This window comes from Battus philenor, unplaced genomic scaffold, assembly GCF_028537555.1.
Source record: "Battus philenor isolate CCGP_79_NKW_IND1 unplaced genomic scaffold, ilBatPhil1.0.hap1 SCAF_20, whole genome shotgun sequence".
Taxonomy (NCBI): Eukaryota; Metazoa; Arthropoda; class Insecta; order Lepidoptera; family Papilionidae; genus Battus; species Battus philenor.
The window spans coordinates 3,383,952-3,407,694 of record NW_027181683.1 but is presented as its reverse complement, the minus strand read 5'-3'; the positions used below and the strand labels follow the sequence as shown (position 1 = coordinate 3,407,694).

Here is a 23,743-nt window from a genome sequence, read left to right as displayed (position 1 = left end):
AAGTTGAATAATAGAATTTCGAGTGGTGGTTTTTTTTTTCATTTGTTTATAATTTGCTAATGTATGCTTATATTTAAAATTATTCATTTAAATCAAAATATCAAAAAATATTTATTATCTACTTAGGATAGCAGTTCCTTAAGGAGTTCCTCCTCCAAAATCGAATCCTGAATCCGTTAGCAGTAGACAATCAGATAATCGTTTAATGCTGGTTTACTGTGATACTTGTATTTAAAATAGAGCCAGCATTTTAGTTTTACTTATTACAAGTGTTAATGAATTTCGTATCTAAATTTTGGTTCAAATATGAAATAAATTTGAATTTAGAATTCCATTAAAAATGTTTTTTTCAGTACGTATTTGCCAGTATGGAGGTAATTTCATAGGTATATTGCTACCGAAACCGCTGTACCGCGTCTTAGGTATCCGAGAGATGACCGGGGGAGGGTATCGATCGCTTTGTTACTTCAGTCCGTCGTCTTCTAATCATGATATCCTAAAACTAAACGGTACAGTGGTTCAGTATTATTACAATGGCCTAATGTGTTGTTTAAAATGTTTCATTATTATACACATAGTAATAATTTGGTAATAATATCTATACAGCAAAACCCAAACGGAGATGACATGTATCACGCGTCATCGCGTGCACTTGCAAGAAACTTTATAAAATTGTAATTATAACCACTCAAATACATATGCGGACTATTTATATTATTTCATCTAATTGTGTACGCAACTCTCGAATTCTAACAGTTCCGTTACGGTTTTTGTCACGTGACCGGCGCATTTTCCACATTCTGCGTAAAAGATGTAAGTGGGATTATGGTTGGCACGTTATTGCTTGCAGGCAGGTGAACGTCCTGCACCGTTTTCGCACTTTATTTAAAACAATATGTCAAATAGTATCGCTTGATATGAGGTAATACGTCCGTCATTCCATACAAAAATTCTTTTAGTGTTACTCCATTTATTACACAAATTTTTATGCGCTTTGTTTTTAGCATGTTCGATTTTATATTAGACATTAAAATGGTAAAAAACTGTCGACAATTCAATTAACCTAGTTTAGTTATATAACAATGCGTTATAAAGGTATTTTAAGTTGCTTAGATCATAAGAAAACGTGAAAGTGACTATGCATGTTCATTCTATTATATTTACTGAGAAATATTTCACTGTTGTCGCTGTCACGCTGTTGAATGAATTACCAGAAGCAATAAGATGCGCTAAATAACTGCCAGCATTTAAAAAATAGTAAAAGAGCACTTCCTTGTCCTTCAAAATAGGATATTGTGTAGTATTTGTTATTTATTCTTATTTATATAATATCGTTTCCACATAAATGTGTATATTTGTATTTTTGTATACATGTATGTGTGTATAGTAATGTATATACCCTTAACTGACCTCTTCTTCATGTCTCTCATCTCCATCCAAAGGTTGTTTGGTAATGATTGCCTCAAACGTTAAGACTAAAGACAAATTAGAGACTCCAGTGTTATATAGATGTTTACACTGGACAGGGTGATTGGTTATAGATGTAAACGCTTTAAAGTGGTGAATGTATAACTTATTCGTCAACAAAAAGCCTCAAAGCCTCTATACCTATTTCCGATCAACTTTTATAAAATGATCACTTTGAAATATATTACATTATTACAATCGTAAATATATTACAATCGTATTCCAAAAGAAAAATAACGTTTGGTAGTCTAAAGCCTGCAGCCTACTACCTGAGAGTAATTCGAAACGAGTATAGCATTAAAATTTGAGGTCAGAAGGCCAAAATCTTGATTCAAACTGTTGCTCAATTCGTTGATTTTACGGCCACCACTAAAACGCAAAGCATATTTAGTCAGTAGCGCCTAAATAAACTTATCTTAGGATTTTGATATGAAAGCGAATTTAGAATAAGTAGATGAAGAGAATGTATGTAACAATGACATAGACCGAAGGATTTGCAAAGTAAAGGCCACATTGCTCACAAAACAGTTGGATGCTGGATACTAAAGGTTCTGGAGTGGAGACCACGAACGGAAACGACCTTGTCAAGGTTGTCAATAAGAGCTTGATACAGGCCGCTTTCAGCCTGTCTCATCGGTTAAGAGGCCTATGTCAAGTAATGAACGTCCTTCGGCTGAAAAATGACGCGGTCAATCTAGCTGTACAGTACATCACACTAACTTATAAAGCATGGTTGCACAGACCGCGGCCCGCTGGTTGAATACTGGTGGCCCGCCGACAGCAAAAATAATACTCTCGTACATTCGAAAAATATTGAATTCTATTCCAGAATAATTTTAATAAATTATTATCAATTGTTTTTGTCTTTAATTACCTGTACTTCTGGCGGCCGGCCCGCCATCAGTTAATTTGCCCGAGTGGCCCCTAGTCTTAATAAGTCTGTGCAACCATGTTATAAAGTTATTTAAAGTCTAGATATTCCTGTTCAAACGCTACCGAAGGTGTTGGCGTTAAACATTTTCAAACTTAACCTCAACACGAGTATGTCGGCAGGTTAGTTGTGCAAACGGGTTAGAGCTAACGCAAATAAAGCTCGCTAGGTCGTCTTAATTAAGTTTTCGAATTCAAGAGCACGTATTACACGCGCGGCTGCGATGTTTTCGCGGGTTGATTAGTTTAGTTGTAATTAGTGAATTATATTGTTGAGGTGAAACGCTTAGCTTCCACACGGTTCTGTTTTACACCACCTGATTGCGTACTGTCCAAAGACAACGATCTGTCACAGTCAAATAAATAAAACATATTTTAGAATAATCTAATTACTAAACTTTTATCTAAAAAACTATCAACTATTACTAATATAAATAAGTTTTTCATTGCATAAACTTCAAGACTATAATAGTGGATTATATATTCAATGTGATTTTTATGGTGCGCTATATTATTCGTTTGATTACAAACGTACGATTACATACGTATTTTTTGGTTGTTTCATATATAAGTATATATATTTATCTTGTTTCTTTGGGAGAGAAAAGTTTAATGCTTTATAATACCTTTTGATGGACATATATTATAACGTAAAAACGACCTATTTCTCCTCTCTTTCACACAAGTATTATCTCGGATATATTATACGAATTGTATATCACATACTTATCAATTATATCATTTGTATACGTTATGAGAATGCCAGAAGAGCCCAATTTAATAGAAACTAGAATCAAATCTCAACTATAATGGTATCCTTCAACTTAACCCTAAGAGAAACGCACTCCTATCTGAAAATAAACTCCGACAGATTATTTTTTATAATACAAAAAAAAACATTTCGCTAAATATATACAGTACCCGGTGATAAATATTGCACATCGACCTTAAGAAATAGACAATCGGCTAATATCAGCTTCGTAGAGCACTATCATTGTCCCACACTACCTATGTGACGTTTTATCAGTCGTTGTATTTCGTGCGACAAAGATAACGCTCTACGAAGCCGAATTTAGCTGTCTCTTTCCAAAGGTCGATGTGCAATATTAATCGCCGGGTACTGTATAAGATTTGACATCTAACACCAAAGGAAGCCTACGTTAGAGACAGGATTCTCTCTCTTGCTATGGTACTTACTTCTCTTAAGTGTTGCACTTCTTAAAGGTACATAGACCATATTCTGTTTTGTTGTACAAAATATAACGTAGACCTTCAACCATTGACATTTCGTTCCACTGTTCTTTAAAGATGGGTGTTTTTTCAGACGATCATGATAATTTTTACAAGGAATATTTAAGCATTTGTTAAGCAATAACTCTGGTGATTATTCACATAATGTAAATGACGTTTAAGTATAATATATTGGTTCTAAGTGTTTCTCCTCCTCCACGCGTTGTAATCATCATTGCGTAGTTTACGATTTAAGTTAATAAATAGTTTAACAGACAAACACTGTAATGTGTCAAAACCTGGTAAAAAATTCGCTAATATCTATGGAATATAGATCCCGTTAAAAAAATAAGCAGCAGATATTAATCTGCGTTGGTTGTGACCTCCTTTACGAACACTTGCCATAGGGAGGACTTTCTCGGGAAATTCCTATGTGATAGGTTGCCGCATCATCCCACTCTAAGAATTTTAGGGTCATTTAGCTTCTCTGGTCTCCTGTAGCAGCTTTGTACGTTAAATAACGACAAAGTTATTAATATCAGTAAGCAATTTATGTTTCTAATTCTTTTTTGTTACTCGCAAGTTATTGAAAAAGACTAGAATATAATAGGTTGTCAAATATCTCCCTTCCGCATTTTGTCTTTTGAATTTCGCGGCTATGTACAAAGCGCTACAGAGCTCGTATCTGGCAATACTATACATAATTTGAAAGGTCTTGACATAACCTATAAAACGACGCTATGCATGATTAGTTTGGATATTGCGTTCAACAGTTATAGACGTGTAAACATGAAGTTCACTAACGCCGAAATTCGCGCTATTTTAAAGTTTTCCTTCGTTAAAGGCAAATCTGCTAGAGAAACGTTCCGTGAGATTAATGGTGTTTTGGGGGATGGTACTCTATCACTTCGAACCGCGGAGGAATGGTTTCGACGATTCAGAGCCGGCGAAAACGACACCATAGATAAGCCAGCCGGCGGAAGACCTGTAACGACAAATACCGATCAAATCATGGACTACATCGAGTTAGACCGGCATGTGGCATCACGTAACATCGCCCAGGAGATGGGAGTTAGTCACCAAACCATTTTAAACCATCTGCAGAAGGCTGGATACAAAAAAAAGCTTGATGTTTGGGTGCCGCATGATTTGACGCAAAAAAACCTTCTGGACCGAATCAACGCCTGCGATATGCTGCTGAAACGGAACGAACTCGACCCATTCTTGAAGCGGATGGTGACTGGCGACGAAAAATGGATCACATACGACAATATCAAGCGAAAACGATCGTGGTCGAAGGCCGGCGAATCGTCCCAAACTGTGGCCAAGCCGGGATTGACGGCCAGGAAGGTTTTGCTGTGTGTTTGGTGGGATTGGAAGGGAATAATCCACTATGAGCTGCTCCCATATGGCTAGACGCCTAATTCTACCATCTACTGCGAACAACTGGACCGCTTGAAGCAGGCGATCGACCAGAAGCGTCCAGAATTGGCCAACAGGAAGGGTGTAGTGTTCCACCAGGACAACGCCAGACCACACACTTCGTTGATCACTCGTCAGAAGCTACGGGAGCTCGGATGGGAGGTTTTATCACATCCACCATATAGCCCGGACATAGCGCCAAGTGATTACCACCTGTTTCTGTCCATGGCGAACGCCCTTGGTGGTGTAAAGTTGAACTCAAAAGAGGTTTGTGAAAAGTGGCTGTCCGAGTTCTTCGCAAATAAGGAGGGGGGCTTCTACGAGGGAGGTATTATGAAGTTGCCGTCTAGATGGAAACAGATTATCGAACAAAACGGCGCATATTTGAACTAAATCCGATCACTGTAACACTTTTTATAAAGCATTGAATAAAGAGCAAAAAAGCGGAAGGGAGATATTTGACAACCCAGTATTTACAGGTAGTGAAACTTATGTTTGCCGCCATTAAGCCGATGTCAAGTTTTCTAATAAGTTAATTTTAGTTTACATAATGTTAATAATAGAGTAAACTCTATGAGCGTAACCAAAAGTACCGCTGATGCAATTTTATTAAGGTCATAATTTCGTATTGAATAATTTGTTTATTTACATAAAAATTTAGACAATTATTAATATTTTTGTTTAATTTTATTTGCATATTAAAACACATTAAATTACTAAAAAAATTACATATTTTAATTTTAAGTTTAAACGTGTAATTTATTATAGTGTGATAATAATTGTCTTTTAAATTATACAAATAATCTGGGTGATTTTTAAACATGGAAAAATGTAAAAAAAGTATTTGACAGCGGTGGGATTCGAACCCACGCCCTTTCGGACTGGTGCCTAAAACCAGCGCCTTAGACCGCTCGGCCACGCTGCCTTGTAGTTGAGATTGCAAAATATAGAAGTATGTTGTTATGCAATGTGAATAAATTATTTTTCTAAGTTAGAAAAAAATATCAAACACATGTAAAGCATTTGTAATTAGTTTTTTAACATACAGCCAACAATTTTTACAAGCAAATGAATTTTGTATTGAATAATAAATTTTATTTCGAGTGATAACTGCCGCTTATGGGCGTCTAAAACGATTCTTGATAAGAAGAACAGATAAATCATTAATTTTTTTTTTAGCTTGCTACCAAATAAGCAATCCTATCTTATCTTTCGGGGGAGGAGCGCAGAAGATACGTATAAAGGACGTATCATTTAACATAGGGTCATTCCATCGTTAAGCCATTCTGTTTTACTGCTCAATATTTTTAACAAAGAAAACTTAATTGGTTAAGAGCTCTTAATTGTCGGCTTCCGTTCGTCAAAAGAGGCGAGCCACAAGCATTCTGATTGTCACGAGGTTTATTCCGGGAAAGTGGTGTGAGATATTGTGTTAATTTGTTTCATGTGTATAGACATGCATTCTGCTTGTAATTAATTATTGCTATTCTTATGTCGGACTATTTATAGATACATTTACACTTTTTACACGCTTCAATAGTGGACGTCTTTTTTATATTGCCCCCGTTTGTGGAGGTCTCTCGTACTTCCCCTTATGCACATATTTTTACTATAAATATTTTTTTAAAATTTTTATTATTCGCGTTCTTATAATTTTTTCTTCTAAACGTCATTTATTTATTTGTCTTTAATTCTTCACAGATTTATTTCCTCGCTTTTGTCGACTTTCCACTAGAACACTTACCACAGGTTTAGATTTTTATTTCTTGATTTTCTTTATTTCTACATTCCTCTATAATAATTAACTTGATCAGACAATTAGTGTTAAGCAGTTATAAATATACCTTTAAAACTAAAATAACACAGAGACGTATAGCTTATACAGATTGATTGGTTTTACGTGTAAAAGGTTTATATTAATAAAGGCTAACAGATTGGTTAATGGGTAGGTCACATAGCGCGCAAAACAGTTGTCGGCTGAGATAGACACCCTAAGCGATGCCTAGCCAGATGCTTTATTTAAACATTAAAAAAAAAACCTATCTTTATCTACATTAAATTATATTATTCTTAGGTATTATGACGAATAGTATGAGTTTTTTTTATTTATTGTAATTTTTTACCCCTAGGGTGTTTCATTTACAATTTATATATTTTTTTCGCGTTTAATGAATGTTTGCGTTGGGAGAGCGATTGCCGCTATTTGATACGGGCCCAGCTGCGAGGTTACGACAGCGTTTTATTATTGTTTACTATTTTTCTTATAACTAAAATTTATATTTTACCCAATTATACATTGAATTTAGGATTTTTTTTTTGAAGTCGTTGCCCAAGTGCTACAGACCGTACTTGAGGAGTTCTGGTAGGTTGAACGGATAGAACATTATAAGTAGCCGTGTAAATTCACGTTAGCTTAAAAATAAGATATGTGTCTCTTTGAATATAACATCCTATTTATAGCGATGTTAATCTGAGCTACGTACTTGTAACGGGCGATGTCCCGATAGTGCGTTGTACGCGTGTCGTGTAAACACAGCCAGATATGGCAAATATAAATATTTCCTTTACCCAATTCTCATCCGTGTGCACGTGGTTTTAATTATAGCGTTAGTTAGCTTTAGTTGCGCGAACACAAAAATATCTTTCGTTTATTGAATTCTCTTTCTACTATTGCTATTTTATTTATTTTATAATGATCATTGCGTAATGTATAAATACAAAAATCATTAATAATTATTAGAGTTAAGTACATTTATAATTATATACAGTGATTGACTACAGGTGTAAATGCTTTAAATGAATGAGAAGAAAATGTATTGGTTATTGCGCATTCCTACAAAGCCTTTGCGCCTATAAGCAATAACTCCGTAAATGACGACAGCACGCTTAATTTGGGACAAAAAAAATAAAACAAAAGGAATCAATTAAAATTATTATTTTCTTTTCGGCCTTCCTCGTTTAATTTAGTGTAAACCTCCAACATCTCTCCATTTGCCTGTTTTGAACAGTAAAGGTCGCCACCTTAATGACATCATCCCTTCATCGCATTCACGGCCTTCTCCTTGTTCTTTTGTAATAGGCGGTTGCACCTGAAATCTTATTTTCTAGCAATTGCGGCCTAATCCATTTGAGTCTTGCCACATAACAAAATCTGCTGCTCTGATTTCTTAGGCACTTCTTTGTCTTTTGAACCATTTAGAGTGAAATCCACGTGTTTCCTCTCCATTTCCCCTTGGAACTATTCTTCATCTTATGTTCAGCTGATGGATGTCCACTACAAGAAATTGCCCAATGGTTGCCACTGACGGGTCCTACGCTGCCCGCATTCAATAACTTCTCACGACCTTAACTACGTCGTTGGTCCACCTAGAGGGGGGGGGGGGGCTACCCGCGCACCGTCTACCAGCTCGTGGTCGCCACTCGAGAACCTTCCATTCCCAACGGCTATCGGTTGCGTGAACGATGTACCCATGCTTGAACCATTAGGTATCGTCATATAGCGCAAATTAACTGACTCCTTTGAAAGGAAATAAAATTGAATTGTAATCAGAATAAGATAAACTTATTTTTGGTTCATTAATACATTTTTTAAGGTTATTGAATTTGAAAGAGGATATTGACTAAAATAAAAAACTAGCCTATCTGTGAAATCATTTGCAACTATGATTAATAGTTGCAACCTTTACAAAATATAATATAGTCATGAATCGTTCACCTGCATTAGTCGTGCAAGTTTTTTAGATGCCGTTGATTGCTAGAATGTTATTAATTAACGGCGTTGGGTTTTGTTATTCAACTGTTACAACAAAACGCATACTCAGAGGTACATCGTTTTTTTGTACAGGGAATTTTAGTCTATTAGCGTAGATTGCATCTGAAGAAACGACTTTGTGTGTCGGTCAAACATAAACCCGGAATTGTTTCTTGCAACGCCCCTACCGAGTGGTTAAAAATGAATATACCCTCGAGAAAGTCGGTCATCCAGAACGGAGCTCTTTAAACAGTGATCTGGGGCAGCTACGCTAGTTCCCTTAGGGCATCAATTCAGGCCGGCTTCATGCGAACGCCGCTTGGCCCCTTTGCTGTCACTTAACACGCCACACCGGATGAATAACCTTAAAGTTTCCTTCAAAAGCTTCCATTGTTTTACGTATCGTTACTAACACGTAGTTCAAGTTTAATAGTTTCTTTCTTACACAAAGTGTAGTCACTCGGTGTTCTTGTTTACAAGTAACGAAGATGTAAAACACAATAAATTCTTGTCCTTAAAAGAAGTACTAAAAGAGACACTTGAATAAACATAAAAAAATCATTACCGACACATGAATTACTACCTATTAGATTAGGTTCGAACCACATTTGATACTATTGCTAGTGCATCTAAATCGACATAAGAATAACACTTAGAGAGGGACCATAGAGAAAAATGTCATAAGATCTTCTACGACGTGGGCTGATAATATATCCATGGATCTGTGATGTTTGAGGAACGAGGCGAATAATGAACGGAAATAAGTAGGAAATGAATGATAGAAAATTGTAGAATTAAAGAAGAGGAAAGATAGATCGTACGAAGAATGATAGAAAATAACAGAAATAAGTGGAAAAAAGTAAAACAATCATTAAAGAACAATAATCCATGAAAAATAATACACAAAGCGGAATAAGACTAAATTGATTTAAAAGAGTCCAGGGAATCTTGGAAAGAAAACACTAGTTTTAAGTAAATACTTGTGTTAGACTAATAAACATTAGAAGTATAAGTATTACTAATAGTGATTCATCCATATGTGATGTGTTATAATTTATTAAAGTTTGAAGTATTTGACAAGTTCTAACCTTTTTTGTCTCGTGGGGAAATCCTTGAGATACCTTTCCGTTATATGAGAAATGAAAGGGTTGTGCTAGACTCTGACTGACTAAAAACGGTCTTTGACATCTTTTGTTAAAAGTACATGAACGCTTTCGCATACTACTGTAGTTTTAATAAAATCCGCGCAGAATCAGCTCGCGTTAACATGGGATCAGTACATACATGAAGGGGATTGTCCCGATCCACCGTCACACATTGTGATGGTGTTTGAAGAACCTGGTGTTATAACATCAGGAAGTTGTTAATGTCCAGGTTTTCGGATGCAAATAAGAAACTCTAATGTTCCTTCAATCTCCCTCTCCGTAGACTCTGTCTGCAATTTTACTTACTTATTCGCAGAAAGTTATACCAGCACCCCATTACCTCTCGTTCTGCCTTTACGAACACTGGCCTTACTTGTTAAAGCCACCATGAGCCAAATTTCGCAGAGAAACTTGTAGTTTTTTTTTTTTTTTTTTAAATAAAGAAGGCCTGGCGCCTCGCTATATTCTGTTACGTTATATTTATTTACTTTCGTTGTGTAACACATTCTGAGATCATCTAAAGACATGATTCACATGTCGTCAATCCATTAATTCCGTTATCTTCTATCTAAAACACATAAGTTTGGATACGTACGCTAATAACTAACCTCTTGAATATACGGTCTACAGAACATACATGTTTTGGTTAAATAACTAGATCTATTTATTAGAATGCTCTTTTTATATGGAGTAACTAGATGACCGAGGCGTTCGTCTGATGGTAATCGATACGCCATGTCCATTACAATATAGTGTTACACAGGGTGTCGAAACTCGATCGTGTGTTACTTCGCCTTTGCGTTTGCCACCTTGACATATAATATGGTGTTTATCTAATCATAAATTTCACTTGCTACGGCCTTTAACAGAGCATTATTTGTGCACTACGGCTTAGTTGATTTTATATCGGGCACTCACTGCTATCCAAATGGGATTTGCAGGTTCTCAGAAGCTCGGGAGTTCCCAGGGGAGTCACGGCTGGGGTTGCTACAAACTACTATGTTACCAGATTGGTACGCCGCCGAGCGCTTAATAGAGTGACTAGATCATGGAGCGTCCGCCGTTTAGTGACTCATGATACATAACGAGTCGTTCTCTTGCAAGAAACCTTTAAACAATAACAATTATAAAAGAAGATAATTAAGTTAACTCTGAATAGGTTCATGGGGCCCATCATTGTACATAGCTTGGTTCCTCACTTTGGGTCTCATTTTTCAAAAGTGCATGTAAAATTTTTACAACACTTACCTTAGTGACCAACAAATAACTCTAAATTTATGTTTTACATTCTATGAATCAGATACCAAAATCCCAAATATTTTTTTCGACACCAATCTTTCAGGGAATATAATAATTTAGTATCTGAAATTACGTTATCTGACTTTTATTAATCATTGTATCAAAACTCTTATGTATAAAAAGAACAGAGAAATATCTATATTGCTTTCTACTTTGTCTTTTTCGATAGATCAATAAATTTATTTCTATTTAAAATTTGAATACGGGAGTTGACTTTTTCATTTCCTGTACTCAGTCGCCAACATCCGCTGGGAAGGGTACGTATTATTTCATATAATAACACCAGCGTTGGATTCGAATTCTGTGATGCTATTTTTAAAGACATCATTTCGTGTCACAAACAATTGTGTGTACATATTATACCATACTTAACATCCACTAGATGGACCGACGACGTAGTCAAGTTTTTTTATGGCCCCGCTATTGGAGGCCTCTCGTACCCCTAATTCGTTGGGATCAGGGTCTTTGTTTACAAATAAGTTTTTCAAAATTTTATCTTTATTCTTCACTCACTTTCATACTTCTCAATTTCTTTTATTCTTACCTTTTTTCCTTCACAGTATCTTTCATTTTGTTCTTTCATTTCTTCTTGCTTTCATCGCCTTCCTGCCATCATCTTATTACTCTTAGGTGGCTAGGTACATTATTTATTACGTAGTCAAGGTTGCGGAAAGTCACTCTACGTAGACGGCTTAGAACCGGTCATCGTGGCGATGTTTTGGGTAAGGCCTATCCCAAACAGTGGAGGATGGTAGTGTTATTGTCTTTATCATATTATATATTAAAAATATTGGAACAAATTTGGCAAAGGCTTAATGGCAATTTACCAAAATAAAAGGCAGAAAAAAGGAATATGTGACTATATTGTTATGTCACATATTTTTATGAGCGGCTCGTGACTCGTTCCGAGTGGGAAGCTGTTTATTTATTGTTAGTTTTTGTTTAGAAACGTTCTACATTCTAGACTGAAGGTCTTTTTATGTCACTATTGTTTTATTCTAGAGGTCTTTTTCAGATTATTTGATTACAACACAACTAGTTCAGGATGTTTGGACGAATCATCTTTATATTGTGTAAATATATCAACTAATGTTTTTGTTAGAGATATTATATTTTCAATGAATCCCAGAGCAATAAGCAAGCATAATTGAATTACTGTGTAAGTGGCGTCGTAAAGATTAAAATTTTTCTACTACTTCCCTGAAGTTTATTGTATGTTAGTGGTAGTGTGGTATATGCTATTTTGTAGACGAGTATCTTTGGTCGTTTCTAACTCTTTACCGCCGATTATCCTACTCCTTGCTGGAGTTCCTTTTGCCATTCTTCGTAGAACTAGTAATGTTAGCCAGGCCATAGCAATCGACTACGTCGAGGTTTACCTTGTTAGGTGTCCTTTAGTCGTAATGCAAAACAAGCGCAGTACCCATTTTGAGAAGACTTTGACTCGGAGGCCCTTGTGTCAGGTCTATGAAGCGCCCACCTAAGCGATTTAACTGCTTGACAGCTTCCAATCCGCGGTAATATTGCATATGATGTAACGGCCTAGTCGGACTTCTCGAGGGAGCCAACGAGCTAAGTTACGTAAACAGGACTGAGCGAGTTCCGTATTTTGTATCCTAAAGTTAGAGGAGAACCAAGAAGGAAATATAGTATATTCGTCTCTTACATTTCTTACTTCACTTTATCACAGGTAGAACATATCTCTTATTACCAGGCGATCATACCGCTCGACATGTCGGCATGTATAGAAACAAACTTGCTGTTATTGAGGAATGTGATATGATCATAAGCTCTCTTCTGCTTCTATTACCGTTTATCTGGAAGTGTCAGCTATGACGTAATGATTCGCATTAAATAACTAACATTCGAGTTCACTAGGAATTTAATGAATCAATTCTAGACAAATCTAAAGTGTATGCATCTGTAGATATATTTTAACTTGATCACAGATTGTAAATATATTTTATAGTCAAAAATTCACTTACGATAAGTATGACTAAAAAAGATGTGCCTCTCGGACATGAAATAAATATGTTTATGGAAATAAAAAAAATTAGCGATTTAAATTATATAGTAGCTAGTCTTTATACAATTGTCTGTACAAAAAATGATTTCACGCAATGCCTCGGAACAATCAACGACATGTTTTATTTGTTTAATAATAAACGAATATAATTTTTAAACCCGTTTTATCTGTTCGTTTTTTTTTAAATTTGGCGAAACAAAAAAATTACTTAAGCGATTATGCAGCTTGTGCAGGGTAACACGCACATGCACCCCTTCGTACGACACGTGCGCTGGACTGTTGGCTTAAACACGACTAATTAAGCATTATATCGGATACGGTGTCCCCTACTACGCATTTCACTCTCTCACACTAATAATAAAAATATGTTCGTATTGTTAGAAATGAAAGTTAAAAAAAAATTATTTCGACTTAACCTTTGGTAGTAGAATAAGTATTAATGAAAATATGAGGCTAGTTAAGCTTTACTTGTATTTATTATTTTATGTGCTACAATGACACCTAGAGATGTGTATTGGTCATCACCGTTTAGGCTATTTTGGGCTATAGGTGTAAAAGCTTTAAATTGGTGAATGAATAATCCATTTGCTGTCGATTAATGAACGGTACACTATATCCAAAATCAATGGTTTCAGAAATAATTAAAAACGTAAGTTGTTAAATAAGCGTTTTCAAAATTTGGATCGATACATATTAAAATTAATTATTGATTCAAACAAAACATTTTTTCGTCTCAAAAATAAGCACGTGGTTTTATTTTAATTATTATTTTTTATTTTATTCAGTATAGAACTGTGTTGATATTTTATACCTTAATCAATGCGTACTTATTCATAAGGGTATGCCTTATTAAAGGTTTACCAACTTGTTATCATGATATGTGTACATATACTAGACAAGAGTAAAAGATATTTTAAATAGTCTGATATATTAGAGTAATTTATATGCGAAGTCTCTTCCAGTATAACATCTGTGCAAGGGCGGAGCGGAGGGGCCAGACGGTCCCCACTAGCATTTAATTTTAAGGCTTCCAGTGAATGATTGAGGGTTCATTGACATGGCGGCGTCTGTCCCGATCCTGTGTTATGCCAATCGATAAATGCGCGCCGCTGGCGAATTCGACTAGACGACGTACCACGGCTTTGCCCATTGTTTGTTATCGAACTGGCTGTACATTTGAACATAATATATGAGAATTAATGACAAATTTTTGCATTCATATTCCTTTTTTGTATAATAGAACGGTTAATATATTGCTTCAAAAGACAATATGTAACTTTTTTATTGTATCGATCTCACTGGTGTAAACACCAAATATCTCCCGATTTTTTTTCTAATATATATCAATTTTGTGCTCTGCTCTTAAACCATTTTCACTTTATGCCATATCTTAAATCCTGTTTTCTATTCTACTTAAATCCTTAATTTCTGTCCTTGTGATATTTACTCGCTATATGTAATTAAGGTCGTCGGAAGGTGTTGGATGCTGCCGGTCATATTGAAAATCTATGGTAGAGACCTGTGTCTAGTCGTGATATATTATCTTCTATATCTTCCCCGATAGACTAGTTATTGGCTGCCGCAACATAATAGATAAAATAATAAAACCTGTTACAGGGTGATCTATTCTGTCTTAATAAACAAATATTATTTACTAATATAGATTTTTTCTGTACACTACAAAACTAATCTAATTACATGCCCAATGTACTGCTTGTTTTGCTTTTTTTACGTGATTTGTTTATTCGGTGGTTTATATAAAATAGAAAATGTTATCTTTATTTTTTAAAGCAAACTAGTGCTTTAACGAAAATACCGTTTAAAATATCACCGTGTGAAGGACGTTGGAAGAGGTTGGATGCAGATAGCTTGTACTACCAATCGTTCCTAATGGAAAAGTTATTTATTTATTTATTTATTTATTTATAAACCGTATTATAAAATTAAAATTACAGTTATAATAATCTATGTGTGCCAACATGAGTCGCTCCCCACACTAGGCAAGACCTGTACCGTAGGGGCAGTAGCAGTGAGATTCGCAGATCAGATTGCGGCAAAATACAAAATAAGGTTATGAATACATTGGAACAGAGGTAGAGTACGTAGTCTAATAAGATACAGAAAAAAAAAGTAAAGAGGATGGTCGGTTTAAATGATGATGGCAACTATTATGAAAAAAAGGAACATTTCGAATTGGTCGGGTCTTTCTTAAGTTTTGTTTTTGGGTTTTAAAACTTTAAATCATTGGATTAGTAGTTTAGAAGCATGCCAGTATTGCATCTGGTCTCAATTATTGGTAACGTATTGCAGCCAAGTCTCAAGGGAATCAAGCTATCAGAATCCTTCGTTGCTGAATTTGAAGCTTCGTGTATAGTTTACTATAGTAATATCCAGTATATGGTGTACACAATTTGTATGAACAAAAATTATTAGGACCAAAATATGAGCTCTGTAACATTACGTGATGTCAGATATTCATATTTCGAATTTAATGGCCCTCGACAAAAAATTAAAATTTTACGAAAATATGTTCTTAAAACATTTGACGAATTTTTAATGTGACCGCATGTAAAAAAACGTAACCGGATTTAAATCAACTTTAACAAGCTCTAACTAAATTGTCATCTCATGTTTTAGATAACTGATTTATCGCATATCTATACCGAGGAGTTCGAGTGCCTCGAGGTGACTGGTTCACCTCCAGCCAAGCTGATCTAAGTAAGCTACCGGTGACAATAATGAGAGGATCTCAATTAAAACATTATTAGGTGAAGAATCAATAAGTTAAATTGATAAATAATTTAGTTTAAGTTAGCACTTGTCTTAATCTCAAGCAATACCGGAACCGCGCCGTGATAGTGTCAGTTGACGCCACTGCAATATCTATTACACAATTGTGCTAACAATATATATATTTTTTATTTATTTAATATTCTTTATTGTACACGTTAAGATACATTTAATAACTTTTACAATAACATACAAAAAGTACAATGAGCGGTCTTATCACACAAGGCTATCTCTTACAGACAACATAGCATGGAAAAGGTAAAAGTACTAATAAAGGGTAGTTTACGTGTACAAAAAATACATATTAGCATGTTAGCACGTCTTATATTCAGCGGTAAATCATTCCACAATCGAACGGCCTGCGTGGTGAAATATTTGGCCATAAACGAGGAAGAATTTAGTTCTAGATTAAAGTGAATCATAGCTCTACAACTACTGTAATAATACAGGACGTGGGATCATGGCGATCTTTGGGGAAGCCTATGCCTTGCAGTGACTGTCTATCGGGTGACACGATGATATTGATGAAATACTGTAACAATATATGTGAATAGTGTAAAAAGTAAGTAAATGTTGCTATACGCTAAAGAATGTAATGTTTCGGATATAAATGAGAAAAAATATTGTTATAATAATATGTAAAAGACTCAAAAATAAACAAAGCTAATCGCGAGACGGATTGCATTATCTGTCAGACATCAAATGTCTGGTTTTTGTCTAGAGCAGATATAACGTACTTGTTTACATCGATCCTTCGTAATGAAGGTTGGGGCTCGGTGAACCCGACTACTGCAGTATACTCGTTCCTACTAATTGGATTTTTTTTTACAATCAATTCATCTTGATGAAAATGGGGTGCTAAGAATTCCCGACAGAGACACATAACCAATGACGGATCTCAGACGTCGCATACGATTGGCTAACGGATAGGGCTATGTTCGCAGTTGTGTTGCGAGATCGAATCAGAATTGGGATCCGTGGAAGAACCTAGGTCACCGATACAGTTCGAAGAATTGCACGTCTTAAGTGGCAGTGGTCGGGACAAGTCCTTTCTAACCATTTAATAACTTAAATCTTACACTATTTTCAAAGTAAATCAAAGTATTTTTTTAAATTTTAGTAATCAATTTTTTTGTTTCGGAATTTTAGAGTAATATCTTAAAGAATACTTTTGTTAAAAACTAGTGGTATAATTACGTATATAACGTCGTAACAGTGTCTAGATTTTTCGGTTTTTAACAATGCGGTTTACAGGATCACTTAGTCGTCCCTATTGCCGTCCACTTTAATATCATAAAAAACTTGTATTATATAATATTTACTGTAGGCGTCGTTCTTTCACGAGTTGAATAATTAAATCTCATCCATTTACCTTGCTTTTACCTATACTTTGCACAGAGACTTCGCTCATTAGATGTTTAGAAGTTTTAGTAGAACATAGCGCTATCGCAGAACTTTCAACATAAGTTGCTATCTGCCAAACTTTGTCAGTAATATATATACGTAAGTCGTTTGTTACCTTGTATATACACAAACGATGTCGCTTTGTTTCAGAGTTAAGGCATAAGATAATTTTATATATAATTCTTTATATATAATACTTATAAATATTTTAGAATTTTATTACGTATTAAAATTGTACCATAATGGTGTAATATAATGTGTAGATAAATGTAATTAGTATTTTTTCGCTTTCACAATTCTTAAGATATTACGTTATATTACGTTTTTGAATCTCGAACGTTTCATTGTACAGGTTGATTGGTTATAGGTGTAAAAATCAAAATGTATATCATAAATTAATGTATATAAAAGTCGATGGTTCCAGAAATATACCATAATGATGATATACTCGTAGTAAGCAAAGTGGTTTCTTATTATTCAGATTGCTATATATTAAAATTAATTATTGTTTACTCTCTTCAGATTCAAACTCTACTGCCAGAAGTTATTGGCCTCAAGCAATTGTATAGAATTAATAATTTAATGTAAGTCTATGTTATCTTTATACAGAGTGATTGCTACTTGGTGTAAACAAAAAGCTTTTTGTGTATAAATGAGCTATAAGTTTGCCTCTTTAGAGCTTTTATACTTATAACCAATCATTCTGTATTTGTTAGCATTGTAATGTGTTCCTTGGGCGACGCCAGTTCACTTTAAGAGTCGATCGAGAATGTTTTAAGTTACGTTTCTATTCTTGATAAATAAGTAATATATACGTAAAAACATAAATAATGACTTCCGAAGTTTAGAATTAGAAAATAAACATGTTTTTATTTAAGTGCCGTTTTATATATAAACAAATACATTTTGATATTTTTAATTGAATATTCTCTAGTTATATAAAGTACGCAGTCAAGTAACTGTGTACACTGACCTTATGTGCATAACCTGCATTGTTTACGTAATCGCTGGAGCCGTGGCCAGGTGCAAATGACTCTACCGCTACCAGCGCATCAGTTATTAACACAATGACGCGTATAATTTTATATTAAATTAATTATTCATCTGGTAGATGATTTACCGATGATGAAACACATCAAATAATTTTAATTGATTGTCAATATTTAGAATATACTTTTGGTATACGGTATCTTATGTAGTAATATAATATACCGTGATATGTGTTTTAGTATTTATTATAAGTATGTATGCTATGTACATATGTATGTTTACGTATGTTTGTTAAAAGGTACGTCTGCTGTTTCCATACTATGGTTGTCTTTCCGATTTCTACATTTTTGTTTATTATTATGAAATTACGTATATATTTTCTAGTGTGTAAATAAAAATAATAATGTTCATATTTTATGATATTTAAGTTGAAAGAAATGTATCATATGTAAAGTAGCGAAGTAACACCTCAAAATGGAAATTGGGGAAGAGAGACCTGAGCCATTTTTATCATTATTTTAGCCCTAGGATTTTTATTGCTGGACATTTACCTCCCCCACAGATTTTCAATGTGACTCATTGAAAGTGGTCTATGTCCAACGTCTTTATCGTTGACATGGTCATCTTATGGGCGGACATCATACGCTGTGCTTGCCGGTCCACGATCTCTACTCCAGAACTTGAAGACACCAGGAGCCATCTGTTCTGATCCCTGCCACATCACCTTACCAATCCGCTGGTAGTGGTCATTTATTTTTGTTCGTCTACAGATTTCCTTATTCACATGTATGTAATTTTTATTGTCACCGTCATAGTTGACAGGAAGGAAGGACTGTATGTAAATATTAGCAAAGTCTTCTTCACAATAGACAAAGGTAGGAAAAATAAAGGGAAATGAAAACGTACCCGAAGCGTAAGCAATTGCAAAGGGACTCGACGCCGAATTAATTGCGTCGTCGGGTCACCATTTGAGACCGTGTTCATTAACCCTATGAATATTTAACAAGGAAGTCCGTCTTCGCGAGCCCTTAGAATTGCCACAGATTTACATACTGGATAGTTTTTTCGTCGACGTTTATGCCGCTGCCATAATTCTATTCAAATAACACTGTGGGCGGAATAATTACGAGGAATACTTATTATGTGAGCTTTGTACCGATGACCGAGCGAAACTTATAATACCGTTTTATTGAATATATTGAAACTAAATTAGCTTTGTTTAAGTTTTGAAGTAATCAATAGTTGAAATGTTTATGTCATGAAATACTAAGTAGTAGACTGTATATAGAAATTAACGTAATCTGAACTTCTATATATAAAAATAAGAGATCAATAAAATAGTTCCTCACTATAAACTAAACGTTGTGGTTAAATTTTAGCAAATACTTGATATAATTTATATTTGAATACTAATATAATTATGTTAAATTTGAATATATTTATTTATTCAATACTGGTCATTTAATAAAAGAAATACGTGAAGCATTTTCTCAATATTTTTTAAAATCATAAAGGTTTAAGTTCAAAGTGATTTAACACTAAAGCAATTATCTTATTATGTTTTAACAAATTAAAATAATTATCATTGATGTTTAGTCGCAAGAATCGAGTCGAAGCAATCTTTTCAAATGACTACTAGGGATATCCCATGGGCTTTTCCATAGCACACGTATCAGGACTTAGTACGTGTCCAAGTGCACCCAACGTGTTTACACTGTAAGACGTGATCAAGTTGATTATTTTCAACACGGTATTGTTCCCACAGAATTATTGACATTAAAACTATGGTAGTCTATTCCAGCTTGATTGTCCTCGATTTATATAGTCTGTCTATTGTTCTTAAATTTTATATATGGTGTGGACTTCCGGCGGGGTAGTTATGCACTCAAATTGTAGGGTTTTTCTAAAGATCAAGTCGCAGCTGATGATGGAGAGAGAGCTGTGCTTGGCATTTCTATAAGGAATTGAATTAGAAAAGAAGATATTCTATAACGAAATGTGTATTCGTGTGTTTGGTGCCAAATATATAATTTCGTCGATGAATTATCAAAGGTTACAAAATTTGCAAAACTGGGTGGCAGTAGGGCGGAAATATCCTTGACATCGGTTATGATAAATAGAGAAGGAAAGTCTTGGAAATAAGACCGTAAAAGATAGACAAGACCTCGTGAACCATTGACCTCAGAACAGTGGCCGGAGTGGATGATTGTTAGAAAGGAGTATCTTAGGGTAGAAGGCCTCAGGGAAGTCTTGTCTCTAAGCGAGTTTTTTCCGCTGTGACTACGTAACATCGCTTACGTCAGCCGTTGGGGTCGAAAGGTTCTCGACATGGTGTGGACAGTTCCTCTATTATGTGGACAGACTACTTAAACGAGAAGTCGCTGGATACGGGCAGCGAAAGACCATCATCTGACACATTTGAAGGAATGTGTAAAGTAATAAAAGTCAATGGAATAAAGGTGTCATTTGATAGAAGGTAAAGTGCTTTTACTTCACATAACAGGTGTGTATAATCATAATTACATAACAATCGGTTACAATAAAAAAAGAAGAACAATATCCAATCCAATTAGCAAAGCTGCACCCTTTACACAAATGTTCATTTGTTATACAACGTGTCGGCAAATCTGCGAGCGTGCGATGAGTCGATCTTCGTGTCTGAAAGCGATCTGAACCGCGCGAGGCTGTCGAGTTCAACGGCGTTACAGTACGTCGTTAATCACTATGACACCCGTTACGGTGTTGATTACGTGCGCAAATTGAGGCTGTTGTCGAATTTGGTTGGCTGTCGGGACACTTGTTAACTGACAATTAGTACCAGAGTACAGCTTCGCCTGGTTACAACATATAGTATCATAAATACATTTTCATTATGTAAACATGCATGCTTTAATCTGATCGTAATCAAATGGCCTGTTATTTTAGCTATAATTAAATTTACGTAGTTAAGTGGTCGGTATAAAGTTTAGCAGTATTTACCCATAAGAAAAATTGTAAATAATGATAAGACGCTGTCTTGACTTCTAGCTGGGAGAAGAAAGATCCATATCATATAGCGGCAAAAAAAAAATAAAAAAATATTGTAAACAAAACACTAGCGATACAAATTAGAATTAAAAAAGAAAGTGATTGTGAGAAATAGAGAAAAAGTAGTAATGGGATCCCACTTACAAAAGCGGGCATTAATGTCGAAGAGACAGTTTCAATATAAGTAGTTGAGGCGTGCGCTGTTATATAGTGATATATAAGGTATATTGAGTATAGTATCGTTTTTTACAGTTATACCCGTGTGCCTCGACATACGTAGGCAGAACTTAACTTTTCTCTTATCATTACAAAGTGGTCACAAACTAAACGCAACGGATCTCCGCTAAATTAGCCTCCAAATCAACTTTATGTTGGTTGAAGGAGTATGCGCTTTACCTCCGACGTCTAGTTCTTCGGATACGTATGAGGAGTTCTAATGTTCTCACTCTTTCCGCAGTCACCTTCTGCAAAATTACTTTTTACTGTGATTATCATGGCGTCACTTTCTGCACCTTTGTATTATGTAATTTGATAGCGAATTGGCGTTCTTCACCAGAGGGTGATACAAGCTGTACACTTTTGAACGTGTGTTGCGCCATGTTTTCAACATCACGATAGTAGCACAATGTTATTGGCTTCTTTGACGGTACGCTTGTACCTAGTTCGATTGCCCTGCATAGAGGAGATAGTTCTTGTCAAATTACACTAACAGTGTTATGTAGGATTTAACTAACCAGTCCAAAGTATTAAGTGTGTTCCTTAATTTCTCCAGAACCAACCAGTGCTTTCCAATAAGCAAAAAACACAAAGTTTTGCTCTTTTATTCGTGAACCAATCATCGATCTTTTTACGAAGAGGTCTTTGCTCCAAACTCATATAAATAAATTTTAATACATCAGATATTAGTGGAATATTTGCTTCGTATCGTGTATGTATCAACGTCATACATGATTGGTTATACGTGTAAAAGCTTTATAGTGATGAATGTATAGTTTTTTTTTTGGAGCAAAAAAGTTCTAAAACTCTTATATATGTTTTCAAACACTGTATGAAGTGATCACTCTAAAGTATGGCAATGAATATTTTGTATGGAACGATACATGCTAATAACTTATAGTAGTAGAAAATCTACAGGGAGAGTAGTAGTAGACAGTAAACAAATTATTTATAACAGGCAGAAATTTGAATTTTTAAAACGTTTCTTCTGACTATTATTTCTGTAAGAAATAGCCTAATAACAATTGTCTTGAAGACTGCCATATCATGTTTAGGTTTTAATATTTATTTTCATGATGTAGTGGTTTGTAATCTTCAATTAGCTATTTCGGTATATGATGTGCAATAATGTAATTTAGTGAAAAAGTTTAAATTTAACACACTTTTAGTTATAAAGATACGTCAACATGCCGTCGATTCTTTTGAAATCCGTGTTTTAAAAATACACTTCCTCTCAAAGCAGGAAGCGGGCGTCGTGTAAGTTTTATCGTTAATTTGCTGAAAGTGAAATATTTACTTTATAGTTTGTGAGTATTCCACTGACGAAGCGAACCGGCGGGTGAGATGCGGGCCGATTTGTGTCGACTTTTTGCCGGCTTCATTAGCTTTATTGGTCCCTTGAAACTTGATAAAGCTAATGTAATGTACGTGATTTGTTTGCTTTAGTTTCGTCGAGGGGATCAATATCCGGAGCAATACTGGTAATGTGGGTCACTTCGCGTTCTACGCCTTGCATTTTATCAACGATTCATGTTGATAAAGCGCAAGGGTGGTGTTGATTTTTATTTTTGGTTTCTCTGTTGTAAGTTTTCAACTATCGTTTTCCGAGTTATTTAAGCGTGCCGTGAATCTCCTTGAGAAAGCGGTTTAAAGATATCAATATTCTTACAGTAGCCTCACAATATACTTGTGATAATAATTTCTACGTTGACAATAATTATATTAAATATAAAAAATAGGGGACGTCCATAGTGTATTTATAAGGCACCGTGAAAAACTGTCTGTATCGATTGCAAAAAGTCTAATTCATTTGCAATAAAACGTAATCAGATTTTTTAATAAAATTTGCAAAACAATTGGACTACCATTTACTAAATTCTTCAAACGCATATAAAAATTAAAATGACGGGTAAGGCTTATTATTCATTAAACGAATTTTGAAATGACAAGAATCTTTGGCAGTAATGTCGCTTGATTATTTTGATTTCATTTAGGCTATACGTGATAAAGTGTATATGTATAAATATTTTTGGTTAAACTGTGAAT

General features: G+C 34.9%; 1 protein-coding gene and 1 non-coding gene across 2 annotated transcripts in view; one reads left to right on the top strand and one right to left on the bottom strand.

Moving 5' to 3' along the window:
• LOC137923121 (ankyrin repeat domain-containing protein 50) overlaps positions 1–23,743 on the top strand; it is a 121,697-nt gene that overhangs the window by 12,469 nt on the left and 85,485 nt on the right. The gene's annotated exons all lie outside the window — the stretch shown is intronic.
• Positions 5,895–5,974, bottom strand: TRNAL-UAG (transfer RNA leucine (anticodon UAG)). The gene has a single exon. It is a non-coding gene; the product is annotated as a tRNA-Leu (tRNA).